This window comes from Rattus norvegicus, chromosome 11 (assembly GCF_021556685.1).
Source record: "Rattus norvegicus strain SHRSP/BbbUtx chromosome 11, alternate assembly SHRSP_T2T, whole genome shotgun sequence".
Taxonomy (NCBI): Eukaryota; Metazoa; Chordata; class Mammalia; order Rodentia; family Muridae; genus Rattus; species Rattus norvegicus.
In genome coordinates this window covers 56072816-56091600 of record NC_141544.1, presented here as the reverse complement: position 1 = coordinate 56091600, position 18785 = coordinate 56072816, and positions in this window count along the sequence as shown.

The window sequence follows — 18785 nt, the reverse complement described above, 5'->3', positions numbered from 1 at the left end:
AACCACTTGGAAATCAGTTTGGAGGTTCCTCAGAAAATTAGACATTGTACTACCTGAGGACCCAGCTATACCTCCCCTGGGTATATACCCTAATGATGCTCTAACATACAACAAGGACACCATGTTCACTATGTTCATGGCAGCCTTATTTATAATAGCCAGAAGCTACAAAAACCCCAGATGCCCTTCAACAAAGGAATGGATACAGAAAATGGTACATCTACACAGTGGAGTACTACTCAGCTATCAAAAACAATGACTTCATGGAATTCATAGGCAAATGGATGGAACTAGAAAATATCATCCTGAGTGAGGTAACCCACTCATAAAAAAAACACACATGGTATGTACCAACTGATAAATAATATTAGCCCAAAAGCTTGAATTACCCAAGATACAATCCACAGACTGCATGAAGCTCAAGAAGGATGACCAAAGTGTGGATGCTTCAGTCCTTCTTAAAAGGAGGAATAAAAATCTTCATAGGAGAGAATGTGGAGACAAAGTTTGGAGCAGAGACCAAAGGAATGGCATTAAGAGCCTGCCCCACCTGGGTATACAGCCCATTTATATACAGCCACCAAAACTAGATAATATTGATGAAGCAAAGAAAGGCATGCTGACAGGAGCCTGATCTAGCTATCTCTTGAGAGGCTCAGCCAGAGCATGTCAAGTACAAGGGCAAATGCTAGCAGCAAATCCTTGAACTGAGAACGGGGTCCCTGTTGGAGGAATTAGAGAAAGGATTGACGGAGCTGAAGAGGCTTGCAACCCCATAAGAACAACAATGCCAACCAACCAGAGCTCCCAGGGACTAAACCACTACCCAAAGACTATACATGGACTGACCCACAGCTCCAGCTGCATATGTAGCAGAGGATGGCCTTGTTGAGCACCAAAGGGAGGAGAAGCCCTTGGTCCTGCCAAGGCTGGGCCCCTCCCCATCCCAGGGCAGGGGAATGTCAGGAGGAGTAGAAAGAGGGGGGTGGTTGGGGAGGGGAAACAACCTTATTGAAGAAGGGGAGAGGGATGGGATAGAGGGCTTATGGCCGGGAAATCAGGAAAGGGAATAACATTTGAAATGTAAATAGAAAATATCCAAAAAATAAATTAAAAAAAAGAAAACGGGAAAAGATGAGTTATAAATAGAAAGACTGGAAAATATAAATAATAAAATTATAAAGAGGTAAATTCATCAAAAATATGTAAGAGCCCTATAATGAAAGTTCAAAATACTCAAAGAAAAAGCTAATAAAATTAAAGAGAGATAGATAAATTATCCTCAATAATTTCAACACTGGCAGAAGTGCAGCAGGACCACAGTTGTTATGAACATTTCAGACGTCATGTGCTTTCTCATGCAGAGCATAGCTACAAATGTTTGCATCAAACGAAAAAGGAGTTTAAACACTTGAAACTATTTCAGAACCGTAAGTGACGTATTCAAGATAGTACTTGCATAAATTAAATGTATGGATCAAAGTAGAGAGGGAAGGAGGAAGAAGGGAGAGAGAAAGGGAAGGAAGGAGCAGATAAGGGAGACAAGAGATAATCTATTCAACAAATTCTATTGGAAATCTTAGGAAAGTAGAAAACGGTGACCTTTGATCTTTTCCTGACCCTTGGTAAAATATTAACTGAGAAATGCAATATGAACACAATTATAGAAGTTAAATCTGTATAACTTCTAGAAGAAACCAGATGAAAATCTTCACATGAAAGTATTAAAGATTTCTAAATAAGGACAGGCTTTTACAAAAGAAGCATGTGATAAATTGGGTTCATTGTATTAAAAGCTTCTTGGATTTGAAATGTATTGTGAAGAAGAGTTAAATCACAGCTGTGGGGATTAGGAGGAAGCATAAGAGTGTTGGCATGATGTATCAATGCCATACATAGACATATAGATGAATATAGATGAATAGTGTGTATGCATACCATGGTGGTACACTAAAATATTGGGTATAATAATTATTTAGAGAAATAATGCCTTCATAATTCATTTAAGCAATTAGTACTTTTGTGTCAGAGGATCTTGGAGGATTTCTCCCGCTGGTAAAAAATTTGTAAATTCACAGCTAGCATTGTATTTGTATACTTAATAGTGAGGAACTCAAGACTCTATCACTAAAATTGAGAATAAATATATGTGAACACAAGCTCTCGGAGAAAAAGCAGGTAATTTTTCTCTAGATACAAGAAAAAGATGTGCAAATCATCAACAAATGCATGAAAATACAATTAGCATAACTGGTCATCAGGAAGAAGGTAAATTAAGTCACATTATGCATGACAATGGGTGAAATCAGACCGAAAGCAAGTGACATCAAGGATTTGGGGACATTTTGGGAACTTAGAGGTTAAAGTAACAACATAAGCTAATCTCAAAACCATTAAGGGAGAGTAAAACAACAGACTCTGCACTGTATAACCAACCCCATATATGGGAAAAATTATCTATATTATCTTGACAGACAATAGATCGTTGTTACCTTAGACTATTCTCAGAGAAAGACAACAGAATTAGTTATGATGAAAAAGCGTACTGTTTCCTGGACTTGGAAATGGCTCGGTACGTAAAATGCTTTCCATGCAAGTTCAATCCACTGAATTTGGATTCTCAGAATCTACAAAAAGCTGTGCAACCCATGTCTGTTTTTCAGTGCACCTACTGCAAGATGGTCGATATATGCTGGGATGCCGGGAAGTTCAGGAGCCAGCTAGCCTGGTGCAGTGAAGCAAGGTGAAAAACAAAGACGAATGCCCAAGGGTGTTCTCCAACCTCCACATGCGCACTTTATGCTTTGCATACCTTCACTCAACACATGTGCATGTGTGCGCGCGCGCGCGCACACACACACACACACACACACACACACACACTGATAAAAAATTCTGTATCTTTATTATGAGAATGGCTACGTCAATGTGTACGCTTGTTAAAACTCATTGAAAGGTACATATAAACGGACCTATTTTGTCTTATATAAAACATAGCTCATTAAAATTGGCTTAAACTCATTTGTGTTACATTTTGAACATATACATTCAAAAGTATAGAACGTTTCCACACTAAAATGTCAGAGACTCTTCCAGTTACGTACTGTTATAACATCATTAGCAGGCTGGGGTAATGGGGTTAATCTGAATCCTCCTTTTGTTTCACACTAGGCTTTTATTAATGAATGTAGGTTGTCTCTGAGTTGCCTCATCTGTGTTTTCGAGCTAGCCTTGTTTCTCCTGGTTAGTGGAGCACAGGAACATCTCAACCACAGAGATTCCATTGACTCATAGCTATTTCAGCTTGTCGCAGTCACAGAGAAAAACGTGGGAACATCAGGAGAACATTGTAAAGGCTTTTTCTCATTCTGTTGAATACCTTTTTATTATGGCCATGGAATAAGAGAATCATAGCACATATTGCCAAGATTCCATTGCCAGCTTAATTTGAGGGAAAGTGTGATGGTTTCTAAGGAAAATAGACACTCTGGCGGCCATTATTTCTTGCTGTCACATTTTTCTTTAGGTCATATGAAAATCACCTTGTGATTTATATTATTATGATAATAAACATTTCCTCTCAATCCAAATGGATGGATGCCATGAATACCTTACCAATAATATTTGTGCATCTCTGCGTTATGAGATTCACATGGATGAATGTGAGTTTCTTCAACCAGTAACACTTATAATAGAATATATACATATATATACATACATAATATATATGCACACACACTAGTACACACACACACACACACACACACACACACACACACACACACACCACACATTCCTCTTTTTCTAAACCTCAATATTTTTGTATTAGAATTGGAAAGGTTTTTTTTTATTAGATCTGTTCTGTATTTCTCTTGCTGCTATTTCAAACAATCGCCTTATAGGCAGAATGTACTAGGGCTAGGAACAGCTGCTCGGCAGTCTCCAAAATAAGAATGTCATGTTTAAAGACTCATGGTCTGTCAATTCCCAACTGTGCTCTCTCCAAACCAAATAATCCCAATTCCTTTAATCTTTAATCATGTTTCCAATCGCCTAGGCTTCTTCTTAAGCCCCCAAACTTGATATGACATAGTTCTAACCATGTGTTTAGATCAGAGATTGCAATTTCCTTTGACTTTGATTGGAATCAGCTTCTCCAAGGAATATAAATACATTTCCCATGCCTCATGACATAAGATAAATGTTTCTGGAAAGAACAGAGAGCAGCTCCATCATGCACCCAGCTGTTCTTTTATGACCTAGAGTATGGCCAGCGATGAATTAAATTAAACATTGTCTACTAAGTGTTATCTATGCGAGCGAGCATCGTTCGGTAAGGCGAATCCACAATTGTCAGCTCAAGCTTTCCCTCACTCAGCCGATGAGGTGCAGCTTTATTTTAGGAATGTGCTTTTTTCCCCCATAGTGCATTTCATTCATATTCTTGGAAAGAAATAAAAATTTTTCAAGATAAATAGGATCGTATTGGTAATTTTAAATGTTTACCTAAACCAAACCAGTAGGCAGTATTAGTGACGGGGTAAACGTTTATTTGAAAAAAAAAAAGTTGATCCATGTTTCATGCACTTTGCTCTTCAACAAGGATGTTCTCCAGGTTCTTTCGAATCAAATAAAAATCACATTGGGCTGAAAACCAACAATCTTAAGGAGGCTGATGCTCAGAAGCCTGGATAAACTAAACTAAAATTCCTCCCCTTTCTGTACAAACAAGTTCTCCGTTTTGAAAGCTGAGTTTTTGGTTTGGGGTATCTTTGTTCGTTTGCTTGGTTTTTAGTTTATGTGCCTGTTTGTGTTTTCCTTTCTCAATCCTATTAAATAAATATTAAAGGGGCTTAAAAGTTCTTTGCTACTCTATTGAAATTTACTTACCTATCGATAACTCTCATTCAATAATGAAGCTGATATCTTGGTAATAATTTAAAGGAAGAGAGGATTTGTAAGAAATTTATAGAATGTTACCGGCTACATGCAATTCATTGTGCATAAACAGTATAATGCTAAAATGCATAAATGAGTAGATAGTAAAAAGATTGTATATGTTTGAAAATAGCGAATGAAACATTTTAGCTGAAATAATTGCCTAAAATAGTTGGTGGCCAATGCAAAACAACAACAACAACAACATTATATAACTGAAAGATTTGTGTATATACTTAAAAACGTTATAATGATTATTTTGCATTAAAAATAATGCTATTTTAGACCACTCCTAATAATTATAATCAATCTTTAAACAATTGTATCATCTAGGATAAATAATCCTAAACTTGGTGTTGTGAAGGTAAAGTCTGTAGCTTAGCAAATGAACCCTTTCACTGTCTTTTATGTCAGAGGCGACACTGTCTACAGCACTGCATTTTATTCTATAGTTTTTTCTTTCTTCCATGATTTTGTTTTGTTTAAAGAATGTGTTTTGAAATGTCTGTTCCTGGCTTTTTGTATTAGGGTATTCTGTTGCCTCTCTTCTATTAATTAAGAACGTATGACTTTTATTTGTTTTTGGTGTGTCCCTTAAAGCTTTAAACTTTGTCTAAACCGTAAAGGCTTGACTAGCATGCTTTCTCTTTTCCTAAGCATTACAGAAATGTCACTCGCTGGGCAGAAGAGCAAGATGTCTCCCAAGAAATGCAAGATGCCCATTCTCCTCATAGAAAAGATCGAAATAGTGAATGCACACTTGTTCTCCCACTGGAGCATCCAAGGGAGCATGCAGGGGCCAGTGAAGGTGACCAAGCCGCTCTGGATCCTGGAAACTCAGAATGGCTACGGAGAGAAGGAAACAAAATCCTCTGCCGCCGCAGCGCCAACTCTTCCATTACAAAGTCCTTGGAACCAAGACGGACGTCTCCTGAAAGGAAAAAATAAGTGGAAGGCAACCAAATGGTCTCTATTAAAACTGCAGAGACCTAGAATCTTTGAATCCTGAATCCTCACAGTTCCTGAGTCAAGGCTATGCGCTGCGTACACAGTTGCTTTGCTCTAAACAGGAGCGCATGTCAGGTCGCTTCTCTCAGGACCCACGTGCCTGCTGTGGAGCACCATCCTGAGCCCCACACATTGCCTGTGTGTTCTTTCTAGGAGTCACTAGTCATCGCATGCCCCCATGCCGGACACCCCATCACTCTAATTCCCTCACCCATGTAGCCGCAGCACCCTGCCCTACATCGGTAAGTGTGTAGCAGATTAAGATCACTATGTCTTGGGTTGGGGATTTAGCTCAGTGGTAGAGCTCTTGCCTAGGAAGCGCAAGGCCCTGGGTTCGGTCCCCAGGTCTGGGAAAAAAAAAAAAGGAACCAAAATAGATCACTATGTCTTAATGAAAGATCAACCCTCCCAAGTTGTGTTATGTCCTTCTGTGCCTATAGTAAATTTACTTCTATTGTTAACTACATTTACTCACAGTAGTAGAATCATATCACCTCTTTATATGTTCTGCAATAGTCATTCAAAAAAACAGATTTGGTAGATCTGATCATTGAGAACCAGTTGAGTCATGAAGCCTTAGACTAAACTAATGGATTAACCCAGTGATGAATTCGAATATTGTGACCTTGCAAGGGGTAGAAAACTTTAGACGTAAAGTTTAGGGAGAAAGTAAGTCCCTGGGGCTATGTCTTTCTGTTTCTGCTCCCTGTTCACCATGAGGCAAGCAACCTCTGTCCCACATTCCTGCCACCATGACATTCTACCTGATACCATGATCAAAACATCAGAGCAAAGTCATCATGTACTGAAACCTCTGGAATTATGAGCAGAGTAAATCCTTCTTCCTCTAATGTGTTTCTCTAACACACTCGTCATAGGTGCAAAACTGCAAATTACATTGTTTTGTACTGTGTGTCATGTTTCATCCTTTATTTCAACTTTGCATTTTGTTTCCTACAATAGACACAGTTGGGACTATTAAAACAGTCTCGCCCTGTCCCCTTTGTTATCCCACTTACAGTCACTAAAGCTATTGCAGTTGTCACTGCCCTTTGTCCTTTTAAACATCCCCTCAGAGCGCATGGATTGAGCATTCTTGTCTTATCTGCTTCACTTGGGATTTTGCATGTAACTTCTTGTATTACTTCATTGCTGTATTTGTATGTATAACCTGCCTACTCTGTATTATTATTAAACTATGTAGAATATGGGAGAGCTATGAACACACAATTCCATATGCCTTCTTTAAGCTGTCTGCCATTTTTGTTGGTTAATTTATCATATGATTTCAAGTATTTTGCTGTTTTATGTTTTAGGTATCTCGTTATACAGTGCAATTCATGTTGCTTTAATCAAATGCTTTTTATTTTTTTTAACAATAGAAGCACACTAAAAGAAAAAGTCTCTCAAATTAAGCTCTGTAACCAATTCTAGGACTTGAGAGCACTTTCTGAAATGTCTTTATTTCACCTTCGTTTCCAAAGGACATATTTATTGCTGATTTAAAACATTCTTGATAGTTATTTTTTTTCTTTGTTCCTGATTAAAACTATCTCAGTGCGTTGAGCTCTGGGTAAGAATGTTTTTCTTGAGAGAAGAATATTGGTGCTGCCACGGTTACTCTCATAGCATGGGAATTTTTTCCTTTGGTTATGTTAGGGTCATTTCTATAGCTCTGCTCCCCACACTTCCTTGTGTTACAGGAATCTCCATGGAATGAGCTCCTGTCACCAAAGGGCCGAAGTCAGGACAGCTTCTGAAAGCCTTCGAGGTCAGGTCCAGCCTATGTTCTCATTTTATATTCTAAAACCACAGGCGGGTTGGGTGGGCAAGCAAGATTTTACAGACGCCTACACAGCAGTAAGCAGAATGGCCTATTGTTTCAGTTCTTCCTCCAGGTCATTCTGTTCCCAATAGCAGGTGAAGTCATCGTCAGGAAAACAGGCAGTGCTCTCAGTAAAGCACTAAGTAAATCGACAATTCCATAACTACTAACTGTTCTATGCTATGTAACTCTAATACACCACATTTGGCATCTTTTCTTTTCTCTTTCTTGAGGTTTGCTGAGCTTCTTGGACTTGAAAGTTTTTAATCCATCCTAAGGCTTAAATGGTTTTTCCCCTTCAGTGTTCCCTCCTTTCTCTTCAGTGTTTACTCGAGTTCACGGAGCCTCTTTTGTTATTCATCATTTTTATGTAATGCTAAGTATTAATATCCTTATTAATAATATATATTTTAATTTCTTAAAATGTTTCAATTCTAACGTGAGTTGGTGAAGAGTTAGTTTCATTCCTTGGCTGAGATTTTCTGTTGTTCACTTCTTTTTGTCTCCTTTTCCTGAAAGTCTTTAATGTAGCTGGGACAGCAACTTTGAAGTCCTTGGTTGTGAGTTTTGCTACTCCAGCCATCTGCGGCTCAGAGCCTGCCATTTATTCCATTGGCTAACACCTCCATGTTGTCTCCTCCCTTGTACTCTATGAACATCGCTTTCCACAGACAAAATCTCCATAGTTCCAAATCAATTTCATAGTCCATGTCTCAAGTTAACAACCTTTCTTTATCTTTCTCAGTGTTGCCCAATTTTAGAAAAATATTTACATATTCTTTTTTTGACCTTGACTTACCATTTATGTAAAATCTGGTTGCCTATTATGATCCTAGGGAGTCTCTTGCCCTTTGGTTTTTTTGTTTCTTTAATGTGTTGCCTGTTTGCAGCCTACACTTAGCATTAGAATTGCCCCTGAATGTTACTCTCCACATCAATTAAATTGTATAATTTTTTCTAAGACAGTCTGTCCTTCTTCATTTCTCAAACTTTTGTTGAATTATTCCTAAATTATTTGTTTTCCAAACAATTTTCATATTTGAGTGGATTTTATTCATGAATACCATATCAATCTTACTGAAATTCTACCCTGTTCATCACATGCTCGGTCTAAAAATGACAGTGATTTCTCAGGATCTATATAATGTATAAACTCACTAAACACATTTCCAGTCACTAACACTACATTTGTAATCCATCTATCTATCTATCTATCTATCTATCTATCTATCTATCCATCCATCCATCCATCCATCTATCTATCTATCTATCTATCTATCTATCTATCTATCTACCTACCTATCTAGCTAGCTATCATCTATATATCTATCTATATCTACCATCTATCAATATATAATACATAGATTATATATAAGATAATTTATACAAGTTATGCATATATCTCCTGATTTCATGGGTTTGGCCACTATATTTAAATTCTGTGTAAAATAAACTGAAACTTTAAGTTTATAGTCCTTTTTAGAATTTAGGCCAACCTGTTTGCTTATGCTGAGAAGGAATTTCTTCTATCTTAGTAAATTTCCTCCACTTTACTCATTTCCTGTAAAGTCAAGATTGTTAAAGCTGAGTGAAAACTGGCAATGTCAAATCTCTAAACTTGAATGGAACTAAACTGTCATCCCTGTGTCTAGTTCGTACTCTTAGCTAAGGAATCTGACTCACTGGTAAAGCACGCTATCATACAAACATTTTAAAAGTAAGAAGAAGGCAGAAATACGCCTGTGATAGCATCATCTGTCCATGTGCCCAGAGGCTACAAAGAAATATATATCACGAGGCTGAAAAACCTGACACATAAAGACAGAGGCCGATGCGTTTCTTAGCAGCTGGAGCGCTTTCTCGAGTAGACTGACTCATGAAAGACTGGAGCACTTTAGAGATGATCCAGAAGATGATTAAAGAACTGGAAGCTAAGGCAAGCTGGGAGGGGAGAAACTACCCAACCTGAGAAATGAAGACCCAAAAGTCCTATTGTGCACTCTTTAAGTAATCAAAGGGACTTGATTCAATGATTGGACACCAGCTGTTTCCAAATTTGGAGATGCATAGATTATTTGACTTAAACCATATTAGTAGGGCTATAATTTTGTTTGAAATAAATACAAAATTAATTTCCTTTCTGCAAAAGATGAATCTCTTCCATATTTATGGAGTTCAATATGAAGCTGATGGGCCTGGCCTAATGGTAAGTCTCAGGGAATTCTTCTCACAGTTCTGTACTTACAGACCCTTGAGAGATGAGGGTAACCTTTGAGGCAAATTTTACTTCCCTTGGTGGTTTTCGTTTGCCCTATCTTCAAGTTATTATTAGATATTTTGCATCTGTGTAAGATTGTGTTATCACAGTGGAAAGCTTACAATGACATAGAGGGCTTGCCAATGATGTAGATGAGATTTGCCTTTAGATCATCCAGCCCATCAAAGTAGTTCTCTGTATATAAGATAATAAGCATAAAATATTATTATTGATATTTATACTGTAGCATATTTTCTTATGATAAGTCATCTTTGGTAAGTTTTTGTAGGTCATATACTTTGAACATTAGAATATGATCCAGTTCTGTGTAATTCTGAATTATACAAAAAATGTAGGTACATTAAGTGGCTTTTTCTAAGACTCAGGAAATGGACTGAGTGAATAGCTTTATAAAATAAGTGTTAAAGAAAATCCACAAATTTTATTCTATCTCATCTCTTCTTACAAAAATGAAAAAAACAATCTGACTTGACTTAGAACTGAAGTGAATGCTCCATTTAAAACATCATGTGCTTTTTTTCATGGCATTAAGAAATTTTCAGGAAAATTAATGGAACTGGAAAATATTATATTAAGTGAGGTAACTCAGACTCAGTAAGACAAACACCACATGTTCTCTCTCACATGCAGATCTTATCCTCTGATTTTTATGTGTGTGTAATCAAGTGAGAGGGAACGTGGGAATAGGTCATGAAACTAGAAAGGGGACCATGGTGGAGAGAAATAACATCTAAAGAATGAATGGTTGTGACAATCCTAGGATACATATGATGGAGGGGCTGGCTGGGTGTGTGGGACAGAGCAACAAGGAAAAGAATTGGATAAAAGGTATAGGTAACACAAAAAAGTATTAGGAAAATGCCATAAGAACACCTGTTACTGTAGTGGATAGCTGCAAGGAAACAATATTTTCCAAAACAAAAGGATGGGCATAATATCCACACAAGGTCAAGCCAGACAAAGTTCCAACAAGAAGGAGGGAGTTTATGAACAACGTCCCACGTCTAGTAGAACAACTGTTGTCAATTGATAGCAATCATTTTGTAAAGTGTGTGACACCTGACAAGCCTACCACTCTCCGGGGCAGGACCCACATCCAAGAGGTTTGGGCGACACACAGTGGACTAGATATGTTTAGTAGGGAAGCAAGGCTTGATCTGGAAGGAGTCTGGGTAACTATGACAAATATATATTACACAAAATTCTCAAAGAACTAGTAGGAAGGGGAGGCACAGAGAGAAAGAGACAGACAGACAGACAGACAGACACAGAGACAGAGACAGACAGAGACAGAGAGACAGAGAGAAAAGAGAGACAGAAACATTCACTGTGCTGGGGCCCACATGTAGAAAGACAAAGACACACACACACACACACACACACACACACACACACAGACAGAGACAGAGACAGAGAGAGACAGAGAGACAGAGAGAGACAGAGACAGAGACAGAGAGAGACAGAGAGAGACAGAGACAGAGAAAGAGAATGGTTAAGAATAGATTCAAAATCAATAGAAATACAAAATAGTAAGAGTTGATATGCATCATGCACTGTACAGTACCCAACCACAGTGGCTGGCTCCAGCATCTCCTGCATGGGAACGCCATAAGATGCCAGAAGTGTGTGAAATCTCTTCCTGGGAGGCAATTTCCTTCCTGGCTGGCAGCAGGGTTCCAGTCTTTAATGTTTTGTGAAATTTTCATTTTCCTGGATCCTTCATTTCAACAGTCTGGTAGCAAAAGGAAGGGGCACGACTGTTTCTTTAAAATGCCTGCTCTCCTGCCAGGCTAGTAAAACTGCCATCTATAAAGAACAGGGTTTTAAATTTTTTTAATATACCAACATAAAAGCAGTCCAATAGGAAATGTACAATGATATTATGCCATTCATTCATTCATTCATTCATTTTTGGGGGGGGGTAATGTGCCAGGGTCTACATGTGGAGGTGAGAGGCAAATTAGAGGAATTTACTCTCCTGTCACGTGGGTCCACAGGGTTGAACTCAGATTTCATAAGGTTTGGCAGCAAAGCCCTTTACCTGTTGAGCCGTTTCAAGGTCCAATCATACATATTTCCTTTTCAAAAATATTATAATGATTCCTATTATATTAAAAGCATTATTTTACATATAATAGTACAATCATTCACTATTTCATTTTCTGCTTAAATCACTGAGGTAAAATTATTTCACCAGGAATTCATAATTGTGTAATAAGCTACAGCAGCCTAAAAATTATTTCTGTACTGACTCTGCCGTCAGCACGTACAGACGTATAAAATCCAATGCAGTGCCACTTGAATATACTTCAGGGACGGGTTTCCCACCATCCCTTTTCTTCTGCCCTGAATTAGCACCAATCAACTCTCTATTTATTTTTTTATTGGTGATATCGCTAGAATCAAGCACGTCTTCCTGAAATCTAACCAAATTTGCTATCCGTAGTACAAGCTTACTTGCTAACCTGGGGGTTTTAACACTATACAGCAAATCAAAATCTCATTTAAAATAGTTTTGCTGCTTGAGGCAGAACAGGCTTGAGGTGAACAGAACCTTTGCCTGGTCATTCTGAATTAAATCTTGTCCATAATTGACAATCAGTCCATGGCTTAGCTCACATTTTTCTCTATAACTCATTTTAATAAGTTATTATTAATAATTAATGATGATGATAATAACAACAACTTGTCTGGTAACCTTTATTTAGCTAACCTAGTCTTCACCCCATTAATCATTCTCACTGTTAATTCTCTGTATTTTTCTCAGAAATATTTTGTTTTGACTCAGCTACAGAGATTCTTTTCTTTTCCTAACAGGATTTTCTTTATTGGATATTTTTTTATTTACATCTCAAATGTTATCCCCTTTCCTGGTTTCCCATCTGTAAGTCTTCTATCCCATCCCCCCCCTCCCTGCTTCTATGAGGTGTTCCCCCACCAACCCACCCACCCCTTTCCACCTCCCTACCCTGACAATGGGGCATGGTACCTTGGCAGAACCAAGGGCTTCTCCTCCCTTTGGTGCCCAACAAGGCCATCCTCTGCTACATATGCAGCTAGAGCCATGGGTCTGTCCATGCATACTCTTTGGATGGTGGTTTAGTCCCTGGGAGCTCTGGTTGGTTGATATTGTTCTTATGGGGTTGGAAGCTCCTTCAACTCCTTCAATCCTTTCTCTAACTCTTCCAATGGGGACCCCATTCTCAGTCCAATGGTTGGCTGCTAGCATTCACCTCAGTATTTGACACGCTCTGGGAGAGACTCTCAGGAGACAGCTATATCAGGTTCCTGTCAGCATGCACTTCTTGGCATCAGCAATATTGTCTGGGTTTGGTGGCTGTATGTATATGGCCTGGATCCTCAGGTGGGGCATTCTCTGGATGGCCTTTCCTTCAGTCTCTCAGGCAGAGATTCTTATGATAGAATTTTGAGAGAGTCTTAGTCAAGGCCAACATCCAACAGTTGCAAATACATTCCTGCTGAATTTCACTGTTTTTAAACTGTTCCCTTAGTGCTCTGAAGGGATAGAGGCTGGGAGAGGAACAAGATGCACGGTTCCCCAAAAGAGTTCAGATAATAAGGGCTGAAATTTTATGGAATTCAGTCTCCTAGCACAATGTTGGTTTGGGCGCTGGTGTGAAGATTGTATCTAGAATACGGACATCTGTGCCTTACGAGATACCAGCACACATTTGGACCTTGCATAAACAATGTTTTCCAACCTGGCTATTGCTGGCTGAGTCAATAAAGGGCTGTCAGTGATAAGGAAAATCATTCCCTGACACCTATTGGCTAACAGTGTCCCCCAAATAGAGCAGATGAAATCACTTTAGAGAACAGTTACATTCATGGGTTATCTTACAGATGAGATAGAAGGAAAAAAAAACAATTTGTAGCTGGAATTTCTCTTCCAAGGCAATATACACGATTGTGTGCGTGCATGTGTGTGCCTACACAGTCTCACGCTGAGTCTGGGAAGAAACACAGAGAGGGGGAATGGAAAGGGAAGGAGGAATGAAGGAAAGGGAAGAGAGAGAGAGACAGAGAGAGAGAGAGAAGAGACAGAGAGACAGAGAGACAGAGAGACAGAGAGACAGAGACAGAGAGACAGAGACAGAGAGACAGAGAGAGTCTTTTGCATAGAGAATTAGCCTGCTTCTTGTGCTTCACTCATATATAGTAGGATACTGATGTTCAACCCGAATTGGAACATCCGTATCACACTCTACCCTCCTGAGGCTCAGGTTAACTATGAAAGAAGGTACCAAATGATTGTAAGAGTCAGAGGTGGTGGATGACTATAATAGTGTCTTCCAGACACAACAACACAGTTCCACATATGAATTCACAGAGGTAAAACAGTTTACACATGACTTATGCTCGCTCAAGCTCAATAAAACAGTAGCATGGAGAGAGGAAAGGGGTGTGAAATTTCACCCCTAGCTGAGGGGCTATTGACAATTACTACGCATAATGGCTACTCAGAGCAGGAGAGTCAGTTGTTGTTAAGGGTGTGACCCCTGGTATGTGGACCACTCTCTAGTAGATAGCCACTTACCCAAGGGTAGATGGGCAATAGTAGTTGGACTTGAAAGTTTTAAAAGAAAGAAAAAAGGAATGGGAGGTGGGAGGTGGGAAGAGTTTGGGAGAGGAGAGTAAATAACATCAAAATCCATTAAATGAAATATCAAAGAACCAATAGAACAGTTTATTTAAAACACACACACACACACACACACACACACACACACACACACACACACACACACACACACAAAGCCAACAGAAAGTCCCTGCATTTCTAGGTGTTCAATGCTACTGTGACAAGGTTTGAGAATGCCAATGTTGTTCTAAGTGAACAATATATTTTGCCCTTAGCAGACATTTTCTTCTTTGTTAACTCTGATTGCTTTGGGTAGAGTACAGGGAGCAAGACTTTGAGAGTATGAGGGTGGGAGGAAAGAACACTGGTTCCTAGGATAACCTAGGAGTTCAGGTCCCAGCTCATGCCTTTGGCCAGTGCAATTTTATACAAAAGGCCTCAGCTCATTTCCTTTTCTTTGTTAAGGCTGCGAAAAACTTTGTATTTCCCAAGCTTGAGCGTGAAGTAGTTTTCTCTTGCTCTGTACTTAATAGTGAACACAAGACAACAAATTAAACCTAGCCTTTGTTATATGTTGGTTTAGGAATATGGAGACATTTAACTGAATAAGATACATGAAACTGCCATCTACGTTTAAATCAAGCATGAATGGGAATGAGAAACAAAAACTAAATGACTAAAAGCATTGAAAGTCATTTTGAAATGCCACATACCCCTTCGGTTGGCTGTCATTAACCCCCTCTTTGATGACCGTAACAATCACCAGGTATAATTGGATATTGCTATACCAATAAATAAACCAGGTAATAAATGGATCTGCGGTGTTGCAGAGTCTCCTCCGAATAGGTCGCCTGAGATCCAAAAGGGAGGAAGGCGAGGCTAAAGAGTTTGGACGGTTTCCCCAAACCATCCTCTCCTTGTGATGACTGACTTCTGACTGTGATCTAGGTTTCCCATGTCTCAAGCCAATGATTCACAGCCTTCAATTCATAGGACACCTATGCAAAGATGATAGATAAGCTTTGGGGTACTCCTCTGCTAAGATACAGTTCTAAATGAGCAAACTGGTGCAGACAAACTCAGCAAGGATGTTTTTATTCTGTCGCCCAATTATTAGTATGCCAGGATGCAGAAGAAATATGTTCCCTGCTTTCAAGACTGCTAGCTGTTATTTTTTTTTAAAAAAGTGGAATTGTAAATCAGTTCCTTTTCTATTTGCATTAGTCTGATTCTGCATGCAAAAAAGCACACATGTTTAGAGTTCATGTGAGGAGTAGATTCATAATTGAGACAACAAAGCATGGGCTCGAAAGAGCCCCAGGGAGACTAGGGCAAGTGGCACTGTGGTTTCAAGGTAACGAGAGTGGGGAGTGAGAGAGCCTGTTTGTGAAAGGCCGTGGAGATACTCATCTCCACAGCTGGTGACTCCAACCATCCCATCCTTCCTGCTCTCTAGTTGACCCATGTTTATAAGCTTCTTGTCTATCTCATCCCTTTCACTTATCAAAGCCACTTATTGACACTCTTGAGTGTTTGGTTTATTTTTGTGTGCTACATTTTTTTTTCATTTACTTTCTTGTAAGGGGAGCCTTTGAGCATGCTAGTGTTAATGGCAGGCCGCTGCTGGTCCCACCGCCTTTGTAAGCATGTTGCCCGTGTTTGGTATGTCTCCCAACACGGCCTTTATTCAGTCAGCTTCCCAAAGGTTGCTGGGGGTAGAAGGAATCATGTGATAAAAACAAGGTAACAAAATCAAAGATGATTCCAAGTGAACTGGGAAAGTCCTGCAGCTTTTTCCACTTTCCAACTTACGTATACATCCCTACCGAGGACCTGTAAGATCTATGTTGTGTGATGCTATTCCTGTACGATATCTAATATATCTAATTTTGGCTTCCTTAAAGTGAGAATTTGAATACACCATCATGTTAATATTGCTACATAAACCTTGAAATTTGAGACTACTCCTTCAGTCCTTTATGTTATTATGGACACCTGTTTTAAAAAGAAAACTTAATTTAGAAATATTGTTTCCTCATTAAACTTTAACTCTAATGGAAATAATTATATTTTAGATATATTTTTCATTAAACTGTACTTCAATTGATGGAACAATTTTAGACGAAGTCTAAAATTACAATAATAAAATAACAATAATATAAAGTAACAAAAAAACTAAGTTTATATCATAACCAACATGAACAGAATAATCAATGGAGAATAAAGCATAATAAAGCATATTATAAGCATTTGATTCATACAAGCCACAGTCAATGTGATTTAAAGAGAGAAAAGTCACACTGGTGAATATTAAGAAAGGGTAGTTTCAGTTGGGAAAAATCTAAGATAACATAGTGTGAGACTGGAAATATGGGTAAATAGACAAGACGTGGATATAGGCACCTCTCAGAGTACACACAAAACTAAATTCCAACTGAATGATATTGAGGAAAACCTGTTTTCTCCAACCATATAAGAACCAAAAACGTGAATGAGTCTTACAAGAGATTCCGTTAAATGAATCAGGAAACCAGGCACATCTGGGAACAAAATGGAGCAGCAGATGGCTTTTGAGCTGAGGCTGCATCTGGGCCTGGGGATTGGTACACACTGAAACAAGAGCAGAGAATGACATTAAACTAATGGCTACTGGTGCTGGACACTTGTTGAGATATTTCTTAGCCATTTTTATTTCTCCTTTTGAAAATTCTGTTCAGATGGATAAGCCATTTATTTTCTTTCTTTTTTTAATTTTTTATTATATATTTCTTTACTTACATTTCATTCCCCTTCCCAGTTTCCTGTCCATAAGCCCCCATTCCCTCCCCTACCCCTCCCCCTCCCCCATATGAGTATTCCCCCTATACAGCCTCCTTATTGCCCTCCCCCATATTCCCCTGCATTGGGGGCCAACCTTCCCCCACTGGCTTTCCCTTCCACTGGTGCCCCAACAAGGCTATTCTCTGCTACATATGCAGTTGGAGCCCTGGGTCAGACCATGTATAGTCTTTTGATAGTGGTTTAGTCCCTGGGAGCTCTGGTTGGCTGGCATTGTTGTTTTTATAGGGTTGCAAGCTCCTTCAGCTCTTTCAAAACTTCCTCTAATTCCCCCCAAGGGGGTCCTATTCTCAGTTCAGTGGTTTGCTGCCAGCATTGACCTCTGTATTGGACATGTTCTGAATGTGTCTCTCAGGAGAGATCTATATCCAGTCCCTTTCCACATGCACTTTTTTAACTTCATCAATCTTATCTGGTTTTGGTGGCTGTATATATATGGGCCACATGTGTGTCAGGCTCTGAATGGCCATTCCTTGAGTCACTGCTCTAAACTTTGCTTCCATATCCCTTCCTATGTATATTTTCCCCCTTTTAAGAAGGAATGGGAGCATTTGCATTTTGGTCATCCTTCTTCTTGAGCTTCCTGTGGTCTGTAGATTGCATCTTGGGTAATTGGAGCTTTTTGGCTAATATGCACTTATCAATGATTGCATACCAAGTGTGTTTTTCTGTGATTGAGTAACCTCACTCAGGATGATATTTTCTAGTTCATTCCATTTGCCTATGAATTTCATGGAGTCATTGTTTTTGATAGCTGAGTAATATTCCATTATGTAAATGTACCACATTTTCTGTATCCATTCCTCTGTTGAAGGGCATCTGCGTTCTTTCCAGCTTCTGGCCATTTTTAATGGGGTTGTGATTGTTTTCTTGATTCTGATTTTTTTCTTTCCTTTTTTCTTTCTTTTTTCTTTTTTTAGTTCTTTATGTATTCTGGAAATCAATATTCCATTACAAGTAGGATGAAAAAGGCCGCTCTGGGGACTTTCTCTCGACTTTCTCTCGACTTAACTGATTGTTTCCTGGGCTGTACTGAAGCTAAGTTTTATGAGCTCACATCTGCCAGTTCATAACCTTAATTCTTGGGCAGGATTCCTTATCCTGCATATTTTCTGAACAAGAGTGAATTTGGGGAGAAATGTGGAGTAAACATGATCAAAATACACATTTTCTGGAATTCTTTAAGAATTCATGAAAATATTGAATGTACATGAAAGAAAATGCTGACTGGAGACAATGTTATTAGTGTAAAGTTGGGACCTCAAAGTCCACACTAAGTAAAAAGACTAAAAAGA